Source organism: Molossus molossus, unplaced genomic scaffold (genome assembly GCF_014108415.1).
Source record: "Molossus molossus isolate mMolMol1 unplaced genomic scaffold, mMolMol1.p scaffold_m16_p_13, whole genome shotgun sequence".
NCBI classification, from domain to species: domain Eukaryota; kingdom Metazoa; phylum Chordata; class Mammalia; order Chiroptera; family Molossidae; genus Molossus; species Molossus molossus.
In genome coordinates this window covers 61853829-61878589 of record NW_023425348.1, presented here as the reverse complement: position 1 = coordinate 61878589, position 24761 = coordinate 61853829, and the positions used below count along the sequence as shown (strand labels likewise).

The following is a 24761-nucleotide window of genomic DNA, read 5'->3' as shown; positions in this document are numbered from 1 at the left end:
GGGCGCATGCCATCTCAGTGACTATATACACGTGGAGCAAGACAAGGAAAGGAATAGGAAAAATGAATTCCTTACGATGGGGTAGAAAAAAATACGTTATTTTTTTAAATCTATGTTATCCGTTTTAAAAGGACACATTTTCCAAAGAAAACTCTCAAGGGTCACCGGGGAGCCTTAACCAGGCAGACATCGCCTCCATCCCAAGGCAGTGTCGGTGGGAAACGGTCCTGGGCCCCCTCCAGAGCACCACCCAGTGAACGGGGCATTTTCACTGCATGGAAAGCTGACAGAACCCGGGCTGTGAAGATAAAAATACAGGCAAACAGCAAGGAATAGCAGAGGTGCTGAGACACATGCATCAGAAGCAAGTGTTAGGACCTTCCTGAAGCCACATCCTAGTCAAACTGGGTCAGATGGAAGGCTTGAGTCACACAGTCTGAGTAGGGGAGCACAGCCAAGGAGGCCAGAGAAAATGAGGGCATTTGGGGGGTCATCTCCCTGCTGAGGTCAGAGGCATAACCAGTCCTTGGTACCCCCTTGAAAGATATAGTCCTATGCTCCACACCCTCATACCCAGCGGGATTGAGAGATGATCTTGGCAGAATATTTTGAAAAGGAGACACTTAAGAAGTAATATAGTCAGCCCGGCTGGTGCAGCTCAGTGGTTGAGCATCGACCAGGCACCAAGAGGTCACCAGTTCGATTCCCGGTCCGGACACATGCCCAGGCTGTGGGCCAAATCCCCAGTAGGGGTTGTGCAGAAGGTAGCCAATTATTGTTCTCTTTCATTGATGGTTTTATCTCTCTCCCTCTCCCTGCCTCTCTCTCTAAATCAATAAAGAAAAAAAATTTTTTTAAGAAATAATATGGTCCAATAGGAGACAACGCAGTGAGCTTAGAGCCTGGCAGACCTAGATTTGGTCCCAGCTAACCCCATACTAGATATGCGACCCCAAGACAGCCCTTGACCTCTCTGAGCCTCAGTCTCTCCATCTGTATATGGGGATAATAATAGGACCTACCCTAGAGGGTTTAAGGGAGTAGATGAGATAAGGCTAATAAAATGCTTAGTACATAAGTGCTTGATCAATGTTATCTGCTAAATTATTTTTGGAATGAGAAACCCTAAGTTTAATTTTTTTTTTTTTAGTGTAAACAGAAAGTGTCTACTGAGCCATAAAGCCATGGAAAAATGTGAAATGAAAATGCTCCAGTTACATGCTCCACTCACTGCTGACTGGAGGATTGAAGCCGGGTGCCGAAGGGGGGTTAAAAACCACGAAACCCAATCAGAAATATGGAGGACATGTGGGGTGACACGGGAAACACCAGCTCCAGGCTAAAGAAGGTTTCGAAACAGGTATGCTGAGTATATGTGCACTCATGGGTCCTCGGCTGTTCTATAAGCAACTCTTTCTTCAGTTATTGGACAAAAAGGACTTTCAGGTCACTCAAAGCAAAGAGTCTGGGTCGTCGCCCATGTCATTGAGTGTGGGAAACCTCACGTAAACATCCCTCCCGATTCGACGTCCGCCCTCTCACAGGGCTCCATCCTGGACCCGGGCAGCTAGGATCGGAGGGGGTGAGGGGTGGCGAGAAGGGGCCACTAGGTAAATGATTTCTTCCTTTCTTTTTTTCTTCCTTCTTTTTTCCTCCCTCCCTCCCTCCCTCCCTCCCTCCCTCCCTCCCTCCCTTCCTTCCTTCCTTCCTTCCTTCCTTCCTTCCTTCCTTCCTTCCTTCCTTCCTTCCTTTCTCTCTTTCTTTCTTTTTTGGTCATCCCTTCAAATATTGACACGAACAGACACAAATTCTTAGAAATTGACTTTTGTTTTAATCCATTTGGTAAATGGTTTCTTCAGGCGACACGGTCAAGCTCAAGAAATTAAATTCCAGATCTAAGCCTAATGCTTCCAAATCTGGTGATTCTTAACATTTTGGATTGTCACTGCTTCTAAAAGTCTGATGAAAACTTTGAATTCTTCCCCAGAAAAACGCACACTTGCAGATTATCCACTCTTTCACCCACTATTTTAGAGCATTTATGAAGCCACATGAACTTTCTAAGGTCTAGAGATAAACTGGTTCATGGCAAGACTTTTTAATCCTTGAACAAAAACATTTATGTGAGATCTACTTAGCATAAATGATCATGGAAACTCTCTCTCTCTCTCTCTCTCTCTCTCTCTCTCTCTCTCTCTCTAGCAAAGACCAGCTGCTCCCCTGGCCAGTTTTTGCCTGACCCTTACACATTTCAGGGACTCATGTGGTAAAGCCCGATTTTCACTCACATTCCAAAATCCAGTCGCTCTCTCATGTAATGGACTTCCTCCCAAATGTTTCCGTCCCATGACAGCCCCCAGCCACCCCCCACACCCCCCCCCCCTGCGGTCCCTCCTAACCAGCTGGGCAGTCAGAAGGTGCCTCATTGCAAAGTTGTCAGGGCCAAGGGCAGAGGTTGTATAATTCTAATTAGCAGAAGCCCAACCAACTCTAAACAGCCCCTCCTCACTTCATCATCTTTCCCCTCGGAGGAAATCATCACAATTGCCACCAACATCCTGGAAACAAAAGCTGACAAAATAAACACGGCGCTGGCCCAGCAGACCCCAGGATTAAAATGTAATTTCAAAATAAAGTCTAATAACTTTCCCCCTTTTGAACACATTTGGAATAAAATTAGCATATAAATCAAAACTTAATTAGGACATTGTAACAATGAACAACACAGGCTGGTACTAAGGGGCCCAGGCCCAATGTGATGCATCAAATAAACACAGTAATTAAAGAACAAAATCAGGGCGGTCTCCTGGTAATCAATCACCCGGCTAGGTTCGAGGCTTTCAACTTGAGGGTCACCTCTTTTTTCTCTCTTGTGAATCTTGCCTCCCAGTAGGTCTCTCCCAAGAGACTGTGCGCATCTTCCAGGCGGGCCACTGGCACATGTCTCCAGCTCTTGGCTCTCAAGGGGGTCCTAGCACTAAGCTGGGATGGAAGAAACACACAGTTTGCTCAGAACAATAGTCTAGCTTCTGGACTAAAGCATTTCTCTGTTATTTGAGTTGTACTGGGTCCTTTAGCTGCGGGTTTTATCCAATCCAGACCATTACCCGTCTAAGACAGAAAGCCAGGCGTTCTTAAGAAATGTCTCCTCTACACCCCAAAGTCTTGCCCCAGGGCCTTTGCACCAGTGGTTCCCTCTCCCTGGAAGGCTCTTCTCCCAATTGGCTTTCTCACTTCATTCAGATCTTTCTACAAAAATGGCACTTCATCAGAGTGGTCTTCTTCATCTCTCTTAAATGAAATATCACTCTTGAACTCTTTTTGCCGGGAAGTTTGAGGGGCCACTAAATAGCACCTTTCCATGTTAGTTCTGATCTACTAGCGAAATAAAAAAAAAGGCAAGGCAGACGGGAGAACAAAATATCAGCTTTATTTCCAACAGAAAGGCCAATAGAAAATGGGGTCTATGCCTGTGGGCAAGGGGGCTTCTGGGTATCAGCTCACAGGGTACAGCAGGAGGAGCGGTGTGGGCTGCAGAAGGTTCCTGGCCTTCATCCTCAAATCACCAACAGCGCCTCACAAGGGCAGGCTCCCCTTCCACACGGGAGGGTCAGGAGGAGGGAAGATTCGGCTCGCATCCCCCCATCTGCTTTAGTTTTCTTCACAGCACTTATCCCCACCTGATGAATGACATCACTTGCTGTCTCCTGACACTCGTGTACACTTCAGGAGGGCGGTGCTTTGCTCTATTTACTGCTGCATCCTGAATCCCCAGGGCCTGGGATCATGCCTGGGACGCAGCAGGCATTCAGTGAACAGCTGCGGGATAAAGGAACGAGCAAGGGAATAGTCGCTCGTACCTTTGAAGAAGCACCACATTCTTAGGCTGCAATGTGCCTGGGCCGTGGTCACCTTTAGTCCTATAGACGCACAGACTCTTTTCTTACAGTTGCTGCTGAAGGGACCAGAGCTTCCCTTTTCAGTCCTAGTACAGTGATCTCCTTAAATATCAACCTGATTTCTCACCTGGTTCAGCTTTACAGACCTCTAATCCCACCTGGTTTAAGCTCCACGGACGTAGGACACTGTCTGTCCTGCTCACCGCTGTGTGCCCTGCACCAAGCGCAGCACCTGGCACAGAAGTTGTGGCAGCAGGAGAGAAGGAGGGAGGGGGAGGGAGGGGAGAAGGAAAGGAGGGAGGTAGAGGGGAAGAAAAGATGGAAAAATGGATCTCCTTTCTTTCTAAACCCCCTTCCCAGGGCTGGTCCTCTTACCTACAATGAACATGTGACCTAGCTCTCTGCATCCAAAGAAACGACATCATCATCTTCACCTGACATATGAGGCCAAAGGCCCAGAGAAGCAACCTTCCCAAGGTCACACAACCAAGTTCACAGGGAGTGGAGGTGGAAGAGCCTAGGACCCAAACTTATGACTTCAAGGACAGGGCTTGTTGTTGTGACACTTGCTCTCTTAGGATCATAGGTCCTAAGCACCCAGGTCATGGCCCTGTCGGTCTGGCGAGGCTCTGATGATGGCGCCATGTCAAGCTCTGAGACTGGCCCATCTGTCTGAGGTCCTGCTGGGGCACAGACAGAGGCCACCTCCAGCTTATCTGTCTCCCCCATCCTGTTCCTTCTCCAAGTGTCTGGTGGCCCCCAGACCACCAGAGGCCTGCATGGAAGCAAAGATCCCTGCTCAAGTCACCTTTCCTGAGCACTGGGCTCCATGTAGGTTCAGGCTGTGCTGGGGGTGGGAGGACCCAGGTAGAATGTTACAGACTGTGTTCGGAGGGATGAGCAGCTGCAGTGTGGGTCCCAGATCTGCCTTTCCTGCCCTAGACTGACCTACTGACAGCTCCCAAGAACTGGATCCACTATGGGCCAAACATGAAGCCAAGCACTTCACATCCATCAGCTCACTTCATCCACAATAAGTCTATGAAGCAGTTATTACTGCCAGTAGTTCCATTTCACAGATGAGGAAACTGAGGCTGGAAAAGGTAAATTATTTGTTGAAAGTCCTGCAGGTGGTAAGTGGTGAGGCCAAGATTCAAGTCCAGATCTGTCTAACTCCAACGCTGAGGAGCCTGAGCTCTTCCTCCCTATCCTTTCCTCTCCTGGGTCAATCTTTTCCCCGGGCTGCCTCTCCCCTTGCTGGCCAAGAACAGGGATGAATGAGAGGAGCCTCCAGCCCTGGCCACATAGGATCGTTTGCCCAACACGCTCGCTCATCTCTCCACACCTCTGTTGTACATAGAGTCCTCTTCCTCATCATGCAAAACTCTGCTGTCCTCCAAGGCCCAGGTCAAATGCCACCACTTCCAGGACCAGTCCTCCAAAGTCTAATTCAATCGCCTTACCTTCCCCACCATGTAGACAACCTGCTTCTATTTCAGTTGGTCTCAAAATGTGTGAGACCAGCAAAGTCAATTGCACCTCAGACTTGTTAGAAACATCAGCTACTGAAACAGAAAGTCTGGGGGAGGGGCCAGCAAGCTATGTTTCAACAAACGCTGCAGCTCAGTTGGGGGCATACGAGAGTTCGAGACCACTGCTCTATTTGAACACATTCAATAGCGCCACTTGTGTGTGTTTGGGAAAATCAGCAGGCTGTGAGGACCTGCCAGGCCAGGACTGGGTGGTGTCCAGAGTTGGTCCCACAGTAGGAGCTCTGTTGACGTGGGAAGTGCATTTTTCCAACGGCCTCTCTGCCTGGGGATGTTAGCAATGGCAGGCGCGGCTGCAGACGGGTGGAGGCACTTCGTCAGGCGCCTTCCTGACCTTGCAGCAGGCCGCCTCCGCCAGCACCTCACCTGCTTGTTGGAGACAAGCTTCACTTTTTCATTCATTCCTTTTACAAACAGTTATTGACAGCCTATCAGAGAGCAGACGCCAGGACACCGAGACACAATGTGTTACAATGTAGACTGTCTATCCTCATGGAGCTTACACTCTAGTGGAGGAGACAGGCATTCATCAAACACTGACAATGGCTACATTTAAGGGACAATTACACAAATGAGCTTAATTCTCACAACTACCCCAGAAGTGGGGACTGTTTTCAGCCTCTCTCTAGCAGGTAAGGCAGCAGACAAGACAAAATGCCTTGCCCGGGTTCAAACAGCTTGTAGATGGCCATGCTGAGATTTGCACCCTGCAGGGATTTGTCCCTGTTCTTAATTACAACACAGTACTATCCTAAAATAATTACAAAAGAATATTGTAAACTTTGATTACCTCTGCGAAAATGGTGCGAAAGAAAACTGTACCAAGACGGTACACAGGAGTGTGTGACAAGGGAAATTGATGTGGTCTATGGGGACAGAAGGAAAAGTCAGAGGGACCTTCTAGAAGCAGCAGCATCAGAGCTGGGGCCTGCAGGGAAAGCAGGAGCTGATGAAGCCCATCAGCGAGGCAAGGGTGGGGTAAGGTGAGGCCTTTCCATTCGGAGGAACAGCACTTGCAAAAGTCTTGAGTAGAAGGCCTGGGAGAACCCACTGGCACAGGAGTGGGGAGGGTGCAGCTAGAGATCACCTATGAGCTTGGACGTGTGGGCAGCACCAGATCAGTCAGGCCCCTGTGCGCATGTCAACAGGCCTTATCCTTGGTCCAGCCCAGGGGCTCCCGCTTTTCTTCCAAAGAAATGTCAAACCAAGGGTCCCTCGTGGATGGAGAGTGCATTGTGTGAAAATGTGTTCAAGTCCAGAAAATGTCATCATTCACCCACTCAGTCATTCAGAGACATTGACTGAGTGCTTCCCACAGGCCCAGCATTGTTGCAGGTGTTGGGGGTACAGCCCCATGCTCCTGGAGCACATCCGAAGCATGCCTGGGGAGAGAAAACTCGCCGATAATTGACATTTCCTTGCCTTCATTAACACCGAGCATGGGCTATGGGCCAGGAACTGTGTTAGGTGCTACATTGAAACGTCTGGTTTGCATTTTAATTGACAAATCAAAGTCTTCCGAAATCATAACTCAACCTCCTAGTCACCAAAATAGATGTCTCTTAACAATTTCAACAGCCACTTACAGTTCACAGGATTTGAAACATTCCTTAAGAAGCTAGCGTAGGATAAATCCTTTTTGGCGGCTCCATAAAGTGAACTTCGCTAATAGAATCGAGGGTGATGCAATGAATGCCTAAGGACCTGTAACTCATTCCGCATAACATTTACACACTACACTCCGTTGAAATCTTGTTAGATGGCTTTAGTCAGCGCAGCTCAGCCGAAGGGAGAGGAGCGGAACGAACAGATTGGTTCAAAAAGGCCTTCAGAGGGCATTTGCAGACTCTCTTCATTGCCTCGTCTTTTTTCTTGTTTCCTATAAAATGTAACAAGTGGTGCCTGACCGGTGTGGCTCAGTGGTTGAGCATCGACCCATGCACCAAGAGGTTGCTGGTTCGATTCCCGGTCAGGGCACATGCCCAGTGGGGGGCATGCAGGAGGCGGCCGGTCCATGTTCTCTCTCATCCATGTTTCTATCTCTCTCTCCTCTCACTTCCTCTCTCTCTAAAATCAATAAAGAAAAAAATAAATAAATATTTTTTTTAAATGTAACAAGTGTCAGTGGAGTCTGTACACACAGGCTCAAAACTAAACTCCTTTACTTGGTGTGGCCGGCCCTACATCACTTGGACGTCCCCCATCCGAGATACTCCTTCCTCCTCCCTCACTCTCCAAACCACCCTTCTCTTCAAGCCAAGTTCATCCACTCAGAGCCTTTCTCCTGCTGTGCTCTGCCTGCTGTGCTCTGCCCTCGGGTTCTCACATGGTGGCTCCTGGTCCTCCTGAAGTCACAAGTCAATGCCACCTCCTCAGGGAGGCCTTCGCTGGTCACCTTAAGGCTCCCCACCTTGTACACTTACCACTCTTCAAAATTATGTTGCTTTTTAAATGTCTTTGTCTTTACTTTAGTCCATCTTCCCCTACTGATGTAAAAGCACCACTCAGAGCGAGGACCTCGTCCTGCCGCCAGCGGAGCACATGGACCCTGGACGCCCTGCGTGAAGCATCCTGGGCCCCCACTTCCCTGCTCGGAGTGCAGCTGCCTGACGATCAGGAAGGGTGATGTTGGCGTTCGCATGAGCCGTGGGGATTTTCCTGCTAGATCAGCAAGCATTGCCTCAACTAGTCCAATACAGCGAGGCCATTTTCTATCAGGCCACTAACGTTTCTCATCGTTGGCTGAAATCTTTCATGTCCTGGATGGAAAGTCTCTCTCTCTGTTATGCAAGTAGCAAACCTTTTGCTCGTGGTCTGCCCCTCACCCTTGACCTTTGTTTACAGTATCTTTTGTTGCACAGACATTCAAAGTTTTCATCTAATCACAGCTCTCCGTCTTTTGTATCATATTAGAGACGGTGTTATTTGCTAAGAAACATTTCTTATATACCTAGATTATAAAAAAAACATTTTTCTTCTGGTTCCTTTTCATTTTGTTTTCTTTAATTGGGTAGTTCGCGGTCACAATGACATTTAAATGAGCTGTTATTGTCACCGCGGATTTAAAATGACACTTGCACGGTTTGCCGAATCCCTGATGTTTTCTGCACTGGTTCACCTCTGCCTGCACCAGCGGTATCACGCTGGAGCTTCGAGTTTGTGTTAGAATTTGGTAATATGTGACCCCACATCGTACGTTTTCCCCTCAGTGCTTCTCAGCTGTTGTTTCATATTTACTGTTCCAGATTAATTCCAGAATAAAATGATCTGATTGCACCAAACATATCCCTTCAGGTTTTCTAGACTAGGTTACACTCTCGCACCAATTTAAGCAAAATTATTATCTTTACAATGTTGGGCCCTCCCATGCAGAAATATGGATTGTTTTGCCATTTATTCAGTTATTCTCTGGCATACATAAGGTTTATAATTTTCTGCATATAATTATTCCTATGTATTTAATAGATATTGTTATAGATGAGAATCTCCCATTGTGTTGCCTAACTAGATACTACTAATGTATATGAAGGCAACTATAGTTTTGTATATTTCTCTTGTATCCAGTACCTCAAATAGAAATTCTTAATAGTTATTCTCCTTAGATAGTTCAGCCACCTAACCTTGTCATCTTCAAATAATTATCTCTTTTCCACCAATATTTACACCTCTCGTTTCTTTTCCGTATCCCATTGGTTTGGCTAGGACTCAGGCACCGTCTTGACTAATCCCAGTGATAATAGGATCCTTTCATTGTCTTTACTAGAGAGGACTCTATTATTGTACCATTAAACGTGATGCTTGCTGCTCACTTCTTATCCTCTTTCTGCTTTAAAGCTTCCCTCCTCTTCAGATCTTACCAAAAGTTTCAATGAGGAAAAGATGTTGAATTCTCTGAAACGTATTTCAGTACTCATGAAGAAAACCATATGTTTTTTCTCTTCTAATCTATTAGTACACTGAACTCATTAACAGATTCCTAACGTTCAGCCATATTGCCTTCCTCTGTCGTGGTATGCTGCACTTTACTACTTCTCTGGGTTTGATTTGCTAGCATTTTATAGAGAATTATTTGCATCTACGTTCTTAATCATATGTAGCCATTTGGGGCCCGTTCTCCAGAATGTGAGAAAAACACAATATGGAAAATTGTACGTCTCCTGGATTGGCTTATTAAAAGACTACGTGGCAGAAGGTGACTGAGTTAGTAGGCATAGCTGAGACCGGGGGTTACAGTCTCTGCCGAGGTCGCCTACTCTCCACGTTGGAGGTGTTACCTGTCCTGCTGCACTTCTGAGATTGGAAAAGAAAACTGGAACATGTGAGAGATTTGAAGTTTGGTGAATGTAATGTTGGAGGTGCTGAGCGGTGTTCAATCATCTCAGTAAAAGATAACAGAGGCTAAAGTGGCAAAAGAAGAAACAGATGGTACCCAAGTATCTGAGAATGGGCAGAAAAAGAAATCTCAGAGGAGCAAATGATGGACATTTTTTCTTTGTGGTTTTACATGCACAGGGAACTTCATCTTGGAATTTAACGTCTCAGTGGGATCTTTTAATTTTTTTATTTATATTTTCTTTATCGATATTAGAGAGAGAGAGAGGAAGGGGGAGAGAGAGAGAGAAATAGAAACATCGATGAGAGAGAACATCAACTGGCCGCCCATTGCATGCCCCCCCACTGGAGATCAGGCCCACAACCTGGGCATGTGCCCTGACCGGGAATTGAACGGTGACATCCTGGTGCGTGGGTCAACGCTCAACCAGTGAGCCACAAAGGCCAGGCTCAGTGGGATCTTAATAATGGAAGGCAGTCATGTTCAAATTTGAAATGTTCGTGTTATATTAATTTGGTTCATTGTATATATTTGCACTAGAGTAGACAATATCACTGGGCATGATTTGAAATTAAAACAGAATATAAATGCAAACACAAAGCAAGGGGTCTCTTGGCCCTCCGTGCCAATGAACCCAAGCTCTGCCCACTCCCTCATCAGGTTCACCACTGCCAAAGGGACTGTGAATTGGTAACTTGATGGGGCATAGGCCAAAGTATTTAGTGGAAAATTTCTTGATAAAGTTATTTTTCTTTAAAGGTTAATAACTATTTACAGAGTGCTCTCTCCTGGTGCTCGCCTCCAACTGGGGCTTCCTGTCCTCAGGAAAAGCTGACCATAGCTTTCTCTGCACTTGAAAAACAATCAGAATATAATCCATTCTGCAGCTATACTGATGGATGGATGGATGCATGGGTGCATGGATGGACAGATAGGCAAATAGCCAGACAGACCGATATACAGAGCTCCACCCTTCAGCACAACTGAGCTTTTGAGTTTGTTATTCTCACGATTTACATGTAAACTGGAGAGGAAAGTGAAAAAACTCCACTTCTAAATCTAAGCCAGACTACAATTCAGCTTTTGCCAGAAAGCCCCGTGTGTGCCAAGCACTTGTACAAACATTAATAAGGTGGTGCTTTGTTTCCCATGTCTCTGTTTCTGGGTAGCACACATGTCCTCGGTTGCAAAGAAGAGACCAGGAGCCAGACACTCTCTGACTCTGCAACCATTACCAGCACCAAACACGCCCAAATGCCACAGGACAAGAGCCAGGACTGGAACCCAGGCCGGTGTCCCACCGGAGCCTGCAGTCTCGGTCGCTGCATTAGCCCATAGCCATGCATTGTGGGTTGTGTCGCTCATCACTCTGTCCTGTACACTCCTCCCCTTTGTGGAAGGTCTTGTGCTAATTCTCTTTCTAGTTGGCTGCAGAGCCTCCCTAAGGAGTTGTTTTTTAAAGGTTATGTGGGTAGCGAACTTTCTGATTTTGATGCTGTTTGGATGTCCTTTCCTCCCCCACTGTCAGTCATTCCCATGTCCACGCTTGACCATCTCTGGTCCAGACTTCAAGGCTCAGCTCAATACCATCTCAAAGGAAAACTCTGCCTCTTCCTGAGTGCCTCCCTAGCCTAATCATCTCAGGCTTGTGATAGGCTCTAAACTAATGTGTAAGCGAACACGTGTACCAATAAATGAATCCCCACTACACTGTGATCCCAAGGCAGGGATCACAGCTCATTCAACTTCACATCTCTGGTGAGAGTGGCACCTGCCACAGAACAGCCATACGGTGCATAACTGGATTAAATAACATACCGGGTATTGTTAGCCCCAAGGAGGGTATTTCCATATTACTGTCAGACTCTAGGGGGTCAACCTAATGGTGGGATCTCAGGTACTATAATCTCCAAGGAGTCAGGAAGGAGAATGAAAGGAAATTAATTTTTGAGCAGCCTAATATATACCTGGTGCTCTCATCATCTCCAAAGAGGAGCTAGTATTTATTGAGCGTTTCCCTATCGTCCCACAATGTTTTGAGTACTTTACAGATGAAACATATTTGATGGCATCATGAAATGAATGTTATTATCTTTACTTTTCATTAGAGAAGCTCAAACCAAGAGGTGATGTTTTTTGTTTAAAACCACAGGGCTGGAAAGTGGCCGAGTGAATCGAACCCGGGCAGTCTGGTTCCAGAGCCTGGCTGGGCTCCTGATCACTGCCGTATAGCAGCTCATTCATAGTGTCCACACCCGCCCTGATAGGTACTACTTCCGACTGTGGAGATGAGGGGACTGAGCCTCTCACAATGTCCATCTGACATTTACAGGAGAACGAGGTTAGAGACTGGCCCAGGGGGGAAGCTAGAGCTGCCCACCTTCTGATCCCACACCGCCTCCCTGAAATGGAGGAGCGGAGAGCAGCCTCCACATTCCCCACATACTTTCCACGAGGCCGTGCCAGGACAGCCAGGGTGCCAAGGACACCCCGTGTCTTGGGAGTCCTGAGCACAGAGATGCGGGCCTGGGCACATAGACACTTAGAGGTACCAGCGACTAAAGACCGAAGACTTGGCATTACATTGGCTTCCATTTACTAAGGGCTGACTGTGTCCCCGAGACTGTGTTTACATTTGGTACCACTTAATTCTCTCCACTGTCCCATGACAGAGCCATTACCCCCATTTTACAGATCAAACTAGGACCGGAAGACAGGAAGTTCTTACCCCAGGTCACTTGGCCAGTGAGTGAAAGAACTCGATTTTGATCCCAGGTGTGCCTGACACCAAGTGCCACGATCCTGACCAGAAATCTGTCCCCCTGCCTCCTTCCTGGAAGGGCTTCAAAGCATGGAGTCCTGAGCAGACAAGAGTCCAAATTTTAGCTCAGCACCTCCTTAGTCATATAATCCTGGGCAAGTCACTTAACCACTCTGGGCCCCCATTTTCTCATCTATAAACCAGGGGTTCACCCCCCTCATGTAGCCTTTGAGAGAATGAAACGAGCAGTCACAGGGGCCTGGCATCTTTTAGAGTCTGGGTAAGTGCTAACTGTGCCTCTCATTCTTCCCTTTCTCTCCTATTTCCAACAAAGGCTCTCTCCGCCTGAACCTCAAAGAAAGTCTCCCTCCTTCTGGCCTTTCTTGCTGTACTCTTGGACCATGCCACTTATGTGGACAATGGTCTCAACAGTCCAAGTTCACAAGGATTCACTTTCCACCGGAGTAAAAGATTGGAAGCGTTGTCCTGGGTCTAGGGCTGCAAGCCAAACTGGCTCTTCTCTGCTCTCTGCTGCCCCCTGTTGGTCCGTAGCCTGAAGAACCAGTTGCCCACTTTGCCCACAGGGTTACACCTCCTACGGAGATGATGATGACAGAAAGGCAATTCTGAGCAGTTAGAAAACAAAATGAAATTACTAATCAAAAGAGCTCTGGGGGGTTGTAGCGCATGTCCCAGAGCCAGCCTTGCCCTGCCTGGCTTGACTGCTTTGGGGTGCTAACGGCTCAGGTGCCTCTGTGATCTAAGGCTGTGACATAAAAGACACAGGCTTTGCTTTACCACTTGGGAGATCATCACTACATTTACAGGAGAGAATGAAGTTGAGTAAGTTCTGGAAGAACCTGTCAGGGGGTTGCCCTTTCCTCCATCCTCACACCTATGGCAGACGTTCCCAATCGCTTTTTTCTTTCCTGCTGCTCACAGATCCAGCCTCAGGCTCCTTCTTCACACAGATGCAATCCTAGTCATTGACCAGAGTTGATGCACAAGATAAAACCTGTTTGAGTCCTGGGGGGTTGGAGTTCAAGAGCTGGGCCCTGCAGCCTGGGAGAGGGAGTGCATCAAACCCCTGCTGTTTCCCCGTCACCCTTCTCCAGGTGGCCTGGCTACATGGTTGCTCAGGGCAGCACTGGGCTTCTGCTCTTGAAATACATTGGCTATTTCATTTAGGAAATTTACTAAAGATGAAGTACCAGTACAGTGAGACTTAAAAGCATTACTGAGCCTGGGAATGGCAAACAAGTGAGCCTAGGGATAATTCCAACTGCTGTAGCCCCATATTTCTGGTTACTCCCATGGGGCGGCTGGACTGGGTCACGAGCTGCCTGTTGCCTCCTGGTGGGATGATGATAGCAGAACAGAGGCGAACTGTAGACTCAGATCCTTGGCATTCAAGGTTGCAAAAGCCTTTGAGGCTCTTGAGTTACAGGACCTGGGCTTTTGAGCATCAGATGCTCAAGTCCTACAAGAGTCAGGGTGTAAAGTTTATGCTGCCAATGACAGATCTGGAAGAAAATGTGACAGTCTGAGCCACTCCTAACCACTCCCCAGACCAAATAGTTCCACATACTGTTGTAAGAGGGGGAGGAAGAGGGAAAGTGGAAACTCGGACGGGAGACCCCAACAAGATGGCCTGTGCTCTGCCCACCCTCGACCCATGACCCAGGCCAGGTCTCAGGGTAGGATAGGTCGGCATCTGAGCAGAGACCCAGGGCTCACTTCTGGGTGACGCCTGGGCAGGTAACAGTGTAAGTCCCCCCCCCCCAGATCCCAGAGGGGAAACTTTAGGGTTAAGGTTAATGAAATGGTTACAAGAAATATACCCTTCTCTGTTTCTTTCCACCAGAGTGGCAGAAATCTAATCTGTCAATTCCGTGAAATTTTATTCAGTCTGGGGTTTTGTTAGTTCTTCTCCTTTGTGTTGTTTGTTTTGTCTTATTTTGTGTGGGGGTACCAAGGCATGGGGAAGAGGTGTCTGGTCTCAATCATCACCTGTCCCACTCGTCCACCGGGATGTCCCCAGGCTTATCTGGTCTCTGGATGTCAGTTCACACAAGTGGCCACCCCAGTGGCCCTGGCCCGGGGCCCGCTGGCCTCCTCGTGCTGCTGCAAAGGACCGCGGTCTACTTTTCCACACTCGTGTGGCCTCTGAGGACCCCGAGGCTCTCTGACCACTGAACACTTCCTCACATTCAGCGTAACCTTAGGCAAATTACATCAGTTAGAGTATCTCTCCAGGCCTCAGTTTCCTCACCTATAAAATGGGGCTAACAATAGTACTTACCCCATAGGGTTGCTGTGAGGAGTCAATGAGTGAACACATTAAATGTCTAAAACACCACAATGGGTCCATTAATATTGTTATTTGCTACTAATAATAAAGGGATGAATGTCAGAAAGGCTTCATCTACAAATACCAAATACTTGATACTTATCAGGCATCTGACATGTTCCCTGGGCAGACAGGAAGGGTGAGGTTACAGCTGGGCTACGGCAGCCACGCACCCCATAACACCGGGAGGTGCTGATATTCAAAATCAGACCCACCAGGGCAGTGCCCAAGGCTGCCTCTGTGCCAGGCACGACTCCTGCCATAGGTGGACGGTGAGGGAGACCTGGGGGTTCTGGGGTGAAAGGGCAGGCGGCCCAGGCAGTAGGCAGGGGAGGTAGGGCCTCAGGACACAAGTTCTTTAATCAACCAATGTTAAAATTCTGTCACTCCATTCACAACCGGTATGACCGTACCAGTATCAGCTGGCAGGTTCCCTGCCCAGGCCATGCCCACAGGAGTGCCCTGGGCACATGAGCCCCGCTGGCATGAGGCTGGGCCCCCCAGGTGAGAGAGAGCAGCAGGGGACTTGTTCGGCTACCCCTAGGCTACGTGCTCAGCCAGGGTACCAGGCAAAGGGAGGGTACAGTTTTGAATCCAGGTGGTAGAGATGTCAGCCTGACCAAGTACCTTGAAACCAGCTTACCTGCCCCTTAGTGCAGGGTCAGCAGCCAACCGAATAAGCCCCTGGAAATGGGGCTTTGTCCTAGGCCCATCTTGAATCAACTGACCTTACCCACCTCCATGGCTCTTGGATTGTGCAGTCCTCCTCCCCTTGGCCTACTGCCCAAGGTGCTTCGCTGGCTACACCTTACCTTCTGCACTTTGCTTTCCATGTACAAATAATTGTCCCTTGAGTCGCACTGACTTCTGGAGAAATGTCCTAGCCCAAAGGTGGTAAATAGGTCTTAGCTTTTCTGTCAGCTTACCTGGAATTCGGTGCTTGGAAGGTGGCCCCCTAGGGAGTGGTAGGAGGATCATTTAGCATCGTCTGCCCAGGGTCAGGGCACAGAGGAGGCAATAAGCCTGTGTGGCGTGTTGGTCCTCTCTGCCCCAGATCCATCTGTCCAAATGAGGATTCTTCAGCCCCTGTGAGAGAACTGGACACATGAATGATTAAGAAGAAGGAAGGGACAGAATTAAGCTCCGAGAGGCCCAAGTTGTTGCCAGAGGTGGGTTCACCAAACCCTGGGAGTAATCACCAGAGCCTCCTTGGAGACCACTGAGAATTTACCGGGCAGAGCCTAGGACTGTCTAGCCCCACCGGTCCTAGAAGGTAGGGTGGCCAACCATCCCAGCTGGCCTGGGACTGTCCAGGTTTGAGCCCTGACTGTCCCACTCCCAGGAAACGCCTCAATCCCAGTTGGTCGGTCACCCTACCAACAGGAGATCTACAAGCCTCACCTACACCCCTTCCCTCTCTCCCCACAGGGGACCCAGGGCTGACCCTGCAGCTCAGTAATCAGGAGAATACAGTCCTCTTTAGGAGGAGAGACATGCCAGCTACCCCTGAAGAGCTTGTCTCTGGGCGCACCTGGCGGCTCTTATGTGAAATGTTTACCCAAGATCCTACGGACTTCCCTTCATTGCCCTGATGCTTCCTTGGGGGTGAAGAAGAAGAATGGGGGACTGTGCAGAGAGCCATCTGGAGCTGGTGTGCTTGGCATCCCTCACCTTCTCCAGGAAATAAGACCTATGAGACAGCGTCCGCTCAGCGTCTGTGCTGGTGACGGACCCATCGCAGGGAAGGTACAGACAGAACGCCAGACGCCTGGCCATGGGTTTGAGCAAGCTCTCTCCCCACAGGGGAAGACACTCTTGGAGTCGGACTAGTTTGACTCATCCACTCCTTCTTTCTCCAGCTCTGCGGATCAATGTGAGACCTCCCACCCCTTCAGTTCCCAAGTGCTCTCGCCCAATAAGCAGCAGCAATTAAGAATCCTCCTCAGGTGTTCAAAAGATCTCTTTCTGTGGCCAGGAAAGAAAACATTCCTTCTTGCTTATCTCTTAAATAGAGAAAATTCTTTTTTTTTTTTTTTAATTTTTTTTATTTGCAGGGCAAAGAGTAAAAATATTTGCATCGGCCAAACGTTCAAAAATAGCCATCCACACAAAAGGGGGAAATTGAAGATTAACTGCGGCTCCCTGGTTTATGCCCTTCTCACCGGCAACTGGCTAAAAAGAACTTCCAAGATTCCGCTATGTCTGCTCATGGTGACATCTGTCAACTTGGGAGTTTAATTGTCAGTAATAGTATTTCCCTGTTATTCAGACACCACGCAAAGAGCATAAATATGATTTAACCACCCTTGCCAGAAATCACAAATTTGCGTCGTGCATGCTGAATGTTGAGGCTGATTAGCACAAAATTTAATTTCCTTTAATATCAGCCCAAGACAAGTAGAGCATGAAATTAACCTGATGTGTTAACATTGTGCTTCACAGTTCCGACTGCATCCTGTGGATGTGCTCACTGGAGACAGGTGCCGCTCTGCGTGGGGAGGAGCTCGAGCAATCAGCACTGTCTGCGGGCAGAATGAGCTGGCCCAGGGGTTGGGGCTCCCCGCAGCTGCCGGAGTTCAAAAAGGCATTGGATGACAATTGGATATTATGGTGGGAATTAAGGCTAGTAGCCTCTGCGGATTTTTCCAATGCTGGGGTTCTGGGATTTCAAATCTTAAGATGCTATTATCTAAGACAGGGGCTGGCAAACTCCAGCCTACAGGCTAAATCCAGCCCATTGGCTGCTTTTGCACAGCCAACCAGCTAAGAATCGTTGAAAAAAATCAAAAGAAGAATAATATGTCATGATGTGAAAACTCTATGGAATTCAAAGTTTCAGTGTCCATAAATAAAGCTTGATTGGAACTCAGCCACGCCACTCATTTTCGTATTGTTTATAGCCGTGTTTGGGCCACAATTGCAGATCTCAAGAGTTGCGACGGAGACCATTCGAACCGGAATCCTTAAATATTTACTGGCTCATGACTGGGAAAGGTTCCCAACTCCTGACCTGAGGCAGTAATAATTTCCAAAAGCTCTCTTTGGAGAAGGGGCCAAGGACACCAGGAAAGAAGTGGGGCTCCGGGTTTTAGCTCTTTATCAGCTCAACAGAGAAGGACTGTAGCTAAAGTAAGGTTAAGGATACATATGACAGTTTACAAAGGTTTTCCCTTTGGAGACCTTTGGAAGAGGTCTGTGAATGGTGGGCTGCGAGGCGGCTCTAGTCTCCAGGGGATCCCAGCCTACGCCCCAGGGCACCTGAAACAAAAGTTGTGTGTGTGGCTGTGGTGCTCCTCTAACTAAGGGGTTTGAGGTCAGGACAACTATACAGGGGAATATAATCCTCAGGGAGCGCATTCCAGGATTTCTACATGCACAGCCTTCCCTTCCCCTTGTGCCTGGCTAACACCTACTTATTCATTTTTAGTAAACTGGTATATATTATTAATTCAGTTAAACCATTTGTGGTAGGCCCATGTCTACATCGAACCCCCGGAAACTGAGACTGGGACCTTATCTGAAAAAGGATCCTTGCAGATGTGATTAGCTTAAGGATCTTGAGAGGGGATAGTCCTGGATTATCTGGGAGGACCCCCATGTCACCAGTGTCCTTATAAAAGAGAAGGCAATGTGACAACAGAGACAGAGATTGAAAGGATGCAGCCACAAGCCCAGGAATGCCAGGGCAGCCACCAGAAGTTGGAAGGAGCAAGGAATAGGTTCTGCTCAAGAACCTGACAGATTTCGGGTGTCTGGCCTCCAAAACTGTTAGAGGATACATTTTTGTTGCGTTAGGGCTGCCGAGTTTGTGGCAATTTGTTACAGCAGCCTCTGGAAACGAAACCCTTTATAAAAGGGTTTTATCATAAATGGTCCCACGATCCTGATAATTATTTTTATGACACTGTGTTGAATACTCAGGTATCACTCCAAAGCCCATCTAAAGCTTTCTTCTCTCATAAATCATGGTATGAGCATACAGGGTTCAATGAGATACTTTTTTAAAGCCCGTACTGGCCCTGGCCAGTTTGGCTCAGCGGTTAGAGCGTCGGCCTGCGGTCCGGAGAGACCCGGGTTCGGTTCCCGCTAAGGGCACGTACTTCGGTTGCAGTTTGTCCCCGGCCCTGGTTGGTCGTGCGGGTGGCAGCCACTCGATGTGTCCCTTCACGTAGATGTTTCTCACTCTCTCTCCCTTCCTCTCTCTCCCTCCCATTCTATCTGTACAAAAAATGGAAAAATATCCTCGGGTGAGGATAAAATAAATAAATAAATAAAAATAAATAATAAAAAAAAAAAAAAATAAAAAAAAAAAATAAAAGCCCGTACTGGATACTCACTGCCTGTGAATTCCTGCCTTTCTTTTCTCCCAGCAAAATCAGTTGCCCCTTCCTTTGAGGTCCTGTGGCACTTTATAAATATTGTATTTAGCACTTGCCTTTCTCAACCACATTGTGTTTTCTATGTCAGTCGCTCCTTACCACCCACTAGTGGATTATAAACTTCTTGGGGGCAATGATCATACTTCATTCTTCCTTTTTTTTTTTTTGTAATTTACTTTTTATTGAGGTTTAACTTACATATAGTAACGTGTCCATATCTTAAGTGTATAGTTTAAAGAATTTTTTACGAATGTTTACATCTGGGTAGCCACCACCTAAATCAAGAGATAAACCATTTCCAACACCCCAGAAGGGTCTCCCAAGCCCCCTCCCAGTTAATATCGTCCCATAAGAGCAGCAGTATTCTGACGTCTTTTTACCATAGATTGGTATTGACTGTTCTTGAATATCATATCAATGAAAGCATGTGGCACACACTCTTTTGAATATGGCCTCTCTCACACGGCATAATGTATTGAAGTTTATCCATACTGTTATGTGCAACAATAACACATTGTTTTGTATGAAATCGCCGAACTTGTTTATCCATTTCCTTGTGAATGAACTCTAGAGAGTTTCTACCTTGGAACCCTTACAAGTAGTGCTGCTAGGATTCTTGTCTGTGTCTGCCATGGAAAAAACCACTTGTTCCTGTTGGGCAGTTACAGGGTGGGGGTGGGGCTTCTGGGGCACAGGGGATACATGGGACCAGCTTTTGTAAACATTGCTCAATAGTGTTCTATGCAGTGACACAAACTTTCCCTTATTCCAGCAATCTATGAAATTTGGAGCAATGCACCAAGTCCTCACCAAACCACCAGTCTTTTTGGTTGTAGTCATCCTGTTAGTTGCTAATTCATCTTTTTTTTTCCAGCTTTATTGAAGTATAACTGACACATAAAATTGTGTGATATTTGAAGTGCACGTCGTGGTGACTTAGTGTACATATACATAAAAGGGTTCAACCATCTAGCTAATTAACACATCCATTACCTCACTGGTTTATCTTTTTTTCCCCTTTGATGAAAACATTTAAGTTCTACTCTTTTAGCAAATCTCAGTCTTACAATAATAGTGTTATCAGCTATATCATGTTTTACATTAGCTCCTCAGACTTACTCATAGCTGAAAGTGTATGTTGTTTTACCAACATTTCTGTATTTCCCCACCTTCCAGTCCCTGGCAATTACTATTCTGTTTCTAGGAGTTTGACTTTTTAAATTCTGTTAGATTTCACGTGACACCATGCAGTGTTTGTCTTTCTCTGCCTTATTTCACTTCAGCTAATTCATCTTTGTGTCCCTGATGTCCCAGGCCAAAATGAGTACTATGTGACTCCAGTTCCTTCCTGGCCAGTGGCGGCCACGCACAAGCATTTGGCCAAAAGCCAGGTACACCATAGGCCAACTACCAACTGATACCACCTTGCATGAAAAAAAAAAAAAAAAAATGAGCTGGGCCCATTAGATCCCTTCTCTCAGAAATTAAAGCAACAAAACAACAACAAAGAGAACAACACAATCTTCAACAGAAGCAAATAATGAAAAGCTGGGATGGACGTGATCAATCAACACAAGCCACAGAGAGGAGAAATGGAGGGAGCAGGAGCTGGAACAGAGAGACGATGCAGGGGAGAGGGAAGAAAGCTGGCGGGACCGGAAAAGAAGGAAGCAGGTACCACGAGGACAGCAGTGAACCAGAGCACAGAGCCCAAGGCCATGTTCCGAGGTCACACTAGTGACCTTGGATCCAGAACCACCCTCCAGTTCCCAGCTCCATTAGGCCCTGGAGTAGGGCTTGTTCTTCAGTCTCTATGATATTCTATCTCCCTTTTCTTGCAATAAAAAGCCTTAGCATAAACCCCTCTTCGTTTTAGTTGAACTAACCTGAGTGAGCCTCTGCTTCTTGCAAACAAAAACATTCAGCTGTCATGCCTGGTGTGCAGTGTGCTTAGCAGCCAGCTCTCTGGGAATGAAAAGCCCTGATTTGAAGCGCTTGCCCATATCTGTGGTATAAATACACCTACCGTGGTCAGTTCCAAGCTACCAATGTGACATCCCTGAACATAGATGGGAAGAGATGGGAAACACTATTAAATAGTATTTTCACCACACAGATACAATAAATGTAAATAACCTGAAAAGCACAGATAATAGTAAAATAATCGTTGAGTACTTATATGCGATGTAGGCATAACTGAGTATTTATTACCTTTGTTTTTTTTTTTTTTTTTTTTTTATCCTCACCCGAGGATATTTTTCCATTTTTTGTACAGATAGAGTGGGAGGGAGAGAGAGGAAGGGAGAGAGAGAGAGAAACATCGATGTGAAGGGACACATTGAGTGGCTGCCACCCGCACGACCAACCAGGGCCAGGGACAAACTGCAAACCGAAGTACGTGCCCTTAGCGGGAACCGAACCCGGGTCTCTCCGGACCGCAGGCCGACGCTCTAACCGCTGAGCCAAACTGGCCAGGGCTATTACCTTTGTTTTTAATAAAATTTATTTAGTTGTGAGTCTATATAATTTACGTTTTCATAATGGTTGTGTTTAATAACTAGCTTACAAAACTCCTGAAAACATAACACCGCTGAAGTAGATGCCCACTAAGTGTTTGAATCCTCCTCTGCCTTCTTTGCAGACCGCACTACGGCAGACTCCGCAGGTGTGGGTCCGGCTGCCTGACTCCCGAGCCAGTGGCATATCCAAATATAAGCACAATGAGTCATGTGATGCCAGTATTGAACTCGATTTTCCCCTGTAGATTTCCACTGGTGACATTCTAAACCATGGAAACAGACATGTCACGGCTACATTTACCCAGACAGAAGCTCACAGCCTTTTGGTTTGGGAGTCTAGCTGGTTTGGGTTTGGTTCTGTCCAACACCAGAACACAAGTGTGTAGTTGGTGTGTTCAGTGGTCACAGGAACTTTTGACTCACCAAAGTGGTCCCTGGTCAAAAATCCAGCAAATACTGGAGCTCCCTCCACATGCCTACCGCTGCGCTGGGCACCACAGTTACATGAGTGCAGTAAGGACTGTAGACTTTGCCTTTAAGGGCTTTCAACAATAATGATACTGATGACAAGATCCGACAATTATTAAGTGCTCACTGTATACAAGATTATTTTCCATGTACTTTATGTGCATAAACTTCATTAATCCTCGCCACCCTTTCTGGTAGGTACTATATTATTTTACCAATCTGACAGAAAGCTGAGGCATAGCGAGATTAAGTCAGAGCCTAAGGTAAAACGTAGAAGCCCAAGCATCGAAAATCAGAGGCCATGCTGCGGACCACGGGGCAGCTCACCGTAGGACAGTAAGATACAAACGTTGTTGTACTAGTAAATAAAGAAGACATGGATGGCTGCGGATTAGTGCATTCAGATCACAGAAGAAGTGACAAGTGTGGGCTGGATCATTCTCAAAGGATAACTTTAAAGGTCCCATTAAAGGATGAGTTAAAGGAGAGACTTGAAAGATGGGCAGGATTTGGACAGACCCAAAGGATGAAATGGGTAGCTTTGAGGAGGGAGAAGTCAAGATTAGAAACGACCACCGTGTACCAGGGCAAGTGAAGGAGCTGCGGGTGTATCCAGAGCAGGGGGAGAGGAGGCTGGGGCAGGAGGTTGAAGCTAGATGACAGAGAGAAGGATCACAAGGGAACATGAGGACATTTTTAGGGTGATGGCTATGTGCCCTATCTTGATTGTGATGATGCTATCACAAATGTACAATCTATTAGGACTTATTCAAGTGTACACTTGAAGTATGTACAGTATATTGTAGGTTAATTATACCTCACTAGTGCTGGTTTTAAACTGAAAAAAATAAAGTCTACATGCTTCATGATTCAATGTATATGACAGTCTGGAAAAGGCAAAATGGAGACCACAAAATGCCAATAGTTGCCAGGGGCTGGGAATGGGGGAAAAGAGTTGATGACACAGGAGCATGGGGGACTTGGGGGAGGGAAAAATGGAAATGCTCTCTGTGTTCTATATCTTGATAGTGGTGGTGATGACATGATCACCTTCTGTTGTTAAACTTATAGACCTGTTATGCCTAAAACGGGTGAACTTTATGTAAAGATATATCACTAAATCTTACTTTTAAAAAATACACACACACACACACACACACACACACACACACTCGTTTATTTCTTAACAGAGTCAATAGATAAGTCTTCCTCCTCTTACCTGAAATACTGGTATATCCAGTGCAGGCCAGCTCCCTTCCTCTGTCTGTCCTTTATTGGTTTTTAAGTCTTTTCATATCCAATATGTCATTTGATCTCGTTGCCAACCCTGGGAGGAAGGGGGAGGGAGGGATCACGTACTGATTGGTGAATGAGGAAACTGAGGACAGAGAGGTTTAAAGACTCTCACTCAACATTGCACAATTCAGAAGTGACTTCTAGTCTGGAACTCTTCCCATATGCGCCCCCAGCTTTGTGGGGTCCTTTCTGTTCAGCAGTTCATGGTCTTGCATGTGCAGAGGGAAGGAAACCAAATCAAGATGCCCATGTGGAGGAGGCTCCTCAGGGCCTGTCCGTTGCCTTCATGTGGAACCGCTGAGATGTCATGCTGACATCACGTAGATGTGATGAGCTACCAGGGGTGGAGGGCCGGGGTGGGCAAAATGGGTGAAGGGGATCAACAGGTAAAAATTCCAGTTATAAAAGAAATAAGTCATGGGGGTTTAATGTACAGCACGGTGACTCTAGTTAATAATACTGCATTAAGAGAGTAGATCTTAGAAGTTCTCATCATAAGAAAAATAAATTTTGTAACTATGTATGGTTTCAGTTGTTAACTAGACTTATTGTGTGATCATTTCACAATATATATATAAATAGCAGATCATTATGCTGTACACCTGAAACAAATATGCTATATTTCATTATATCTCAATAAAATTTTATTTTAATTATAATTTTTTGTTTTTTTGGTATGTGCCCCTAGTGGAAGCTGAACCTGGGACTCTCTAGTCCGCAGGCCGATGCTCCAACTGCTGAGCCAAACTGGCCAGGGCTCAATAAAAATGTTTTAAAGGAAGTGATGAGAATACTTCATCTCAGTGGTCTTCCTCCTAAAAAACACATCGCCCCAGTCTTAGCTTGAGAAAGACATCAGACAGACCCAAATTGAGGAACATTCTGTTAAATACTTGACCAGTACTCTTCACAACTATCAAGGTCATCAGAGACAAGGACAGACTGAGACACTGTCATAGACCAGAGGAGACTAAAGAGACAGGATGACTAGATGCAATGTGGATGAGCTTCTGGAACAACAACAACAACAACAAATGACATTAGTGGAAAAACAAATGAAACCTGAATATAGACCGGAGTTCAGTTAACAACAGTAGTGTGCCAATGATGGTGCCATCAATCTGAGGAATGTGCCATGGTGCTGTAAGATGTTAACAATAGGGAAACTAGGGAAGTGTATGAAAATTCTGTGTATTATCTTTGCAA

At 46.6% G+C, this 24761-nt stretch overlaps 1 long non-coding RNA gene across 2 annotated transcripts in view; it reads right to left on the bottom strand.

Moving 5' to 3' along the window:
* Positions 1 to 15824: 15824 nt before the first annotated feature.
* Positions 15825 to 24761, bottom strand: part of LOC118628393 — a 40301-nt gene continuing 31364 nt past the window's right edge. Inside the window, exons 5-6 of one of the 2 annotated variants that reach the window (XR_004959286.1) lie at positions 23479 to 23586; positions 15825 to 15990 (exon numbers count right to left, since the gene is read on the bottom strand). This is a non-coding gene — a long non-coding RNA (uncharacterized LOC118628393). The remainder of the gene's footprint in view (positions 15991 to 23478; positions 23587 to 24761) is intronic. The other variant, XR_004959287.1, reaches the window with a different exon arrangement.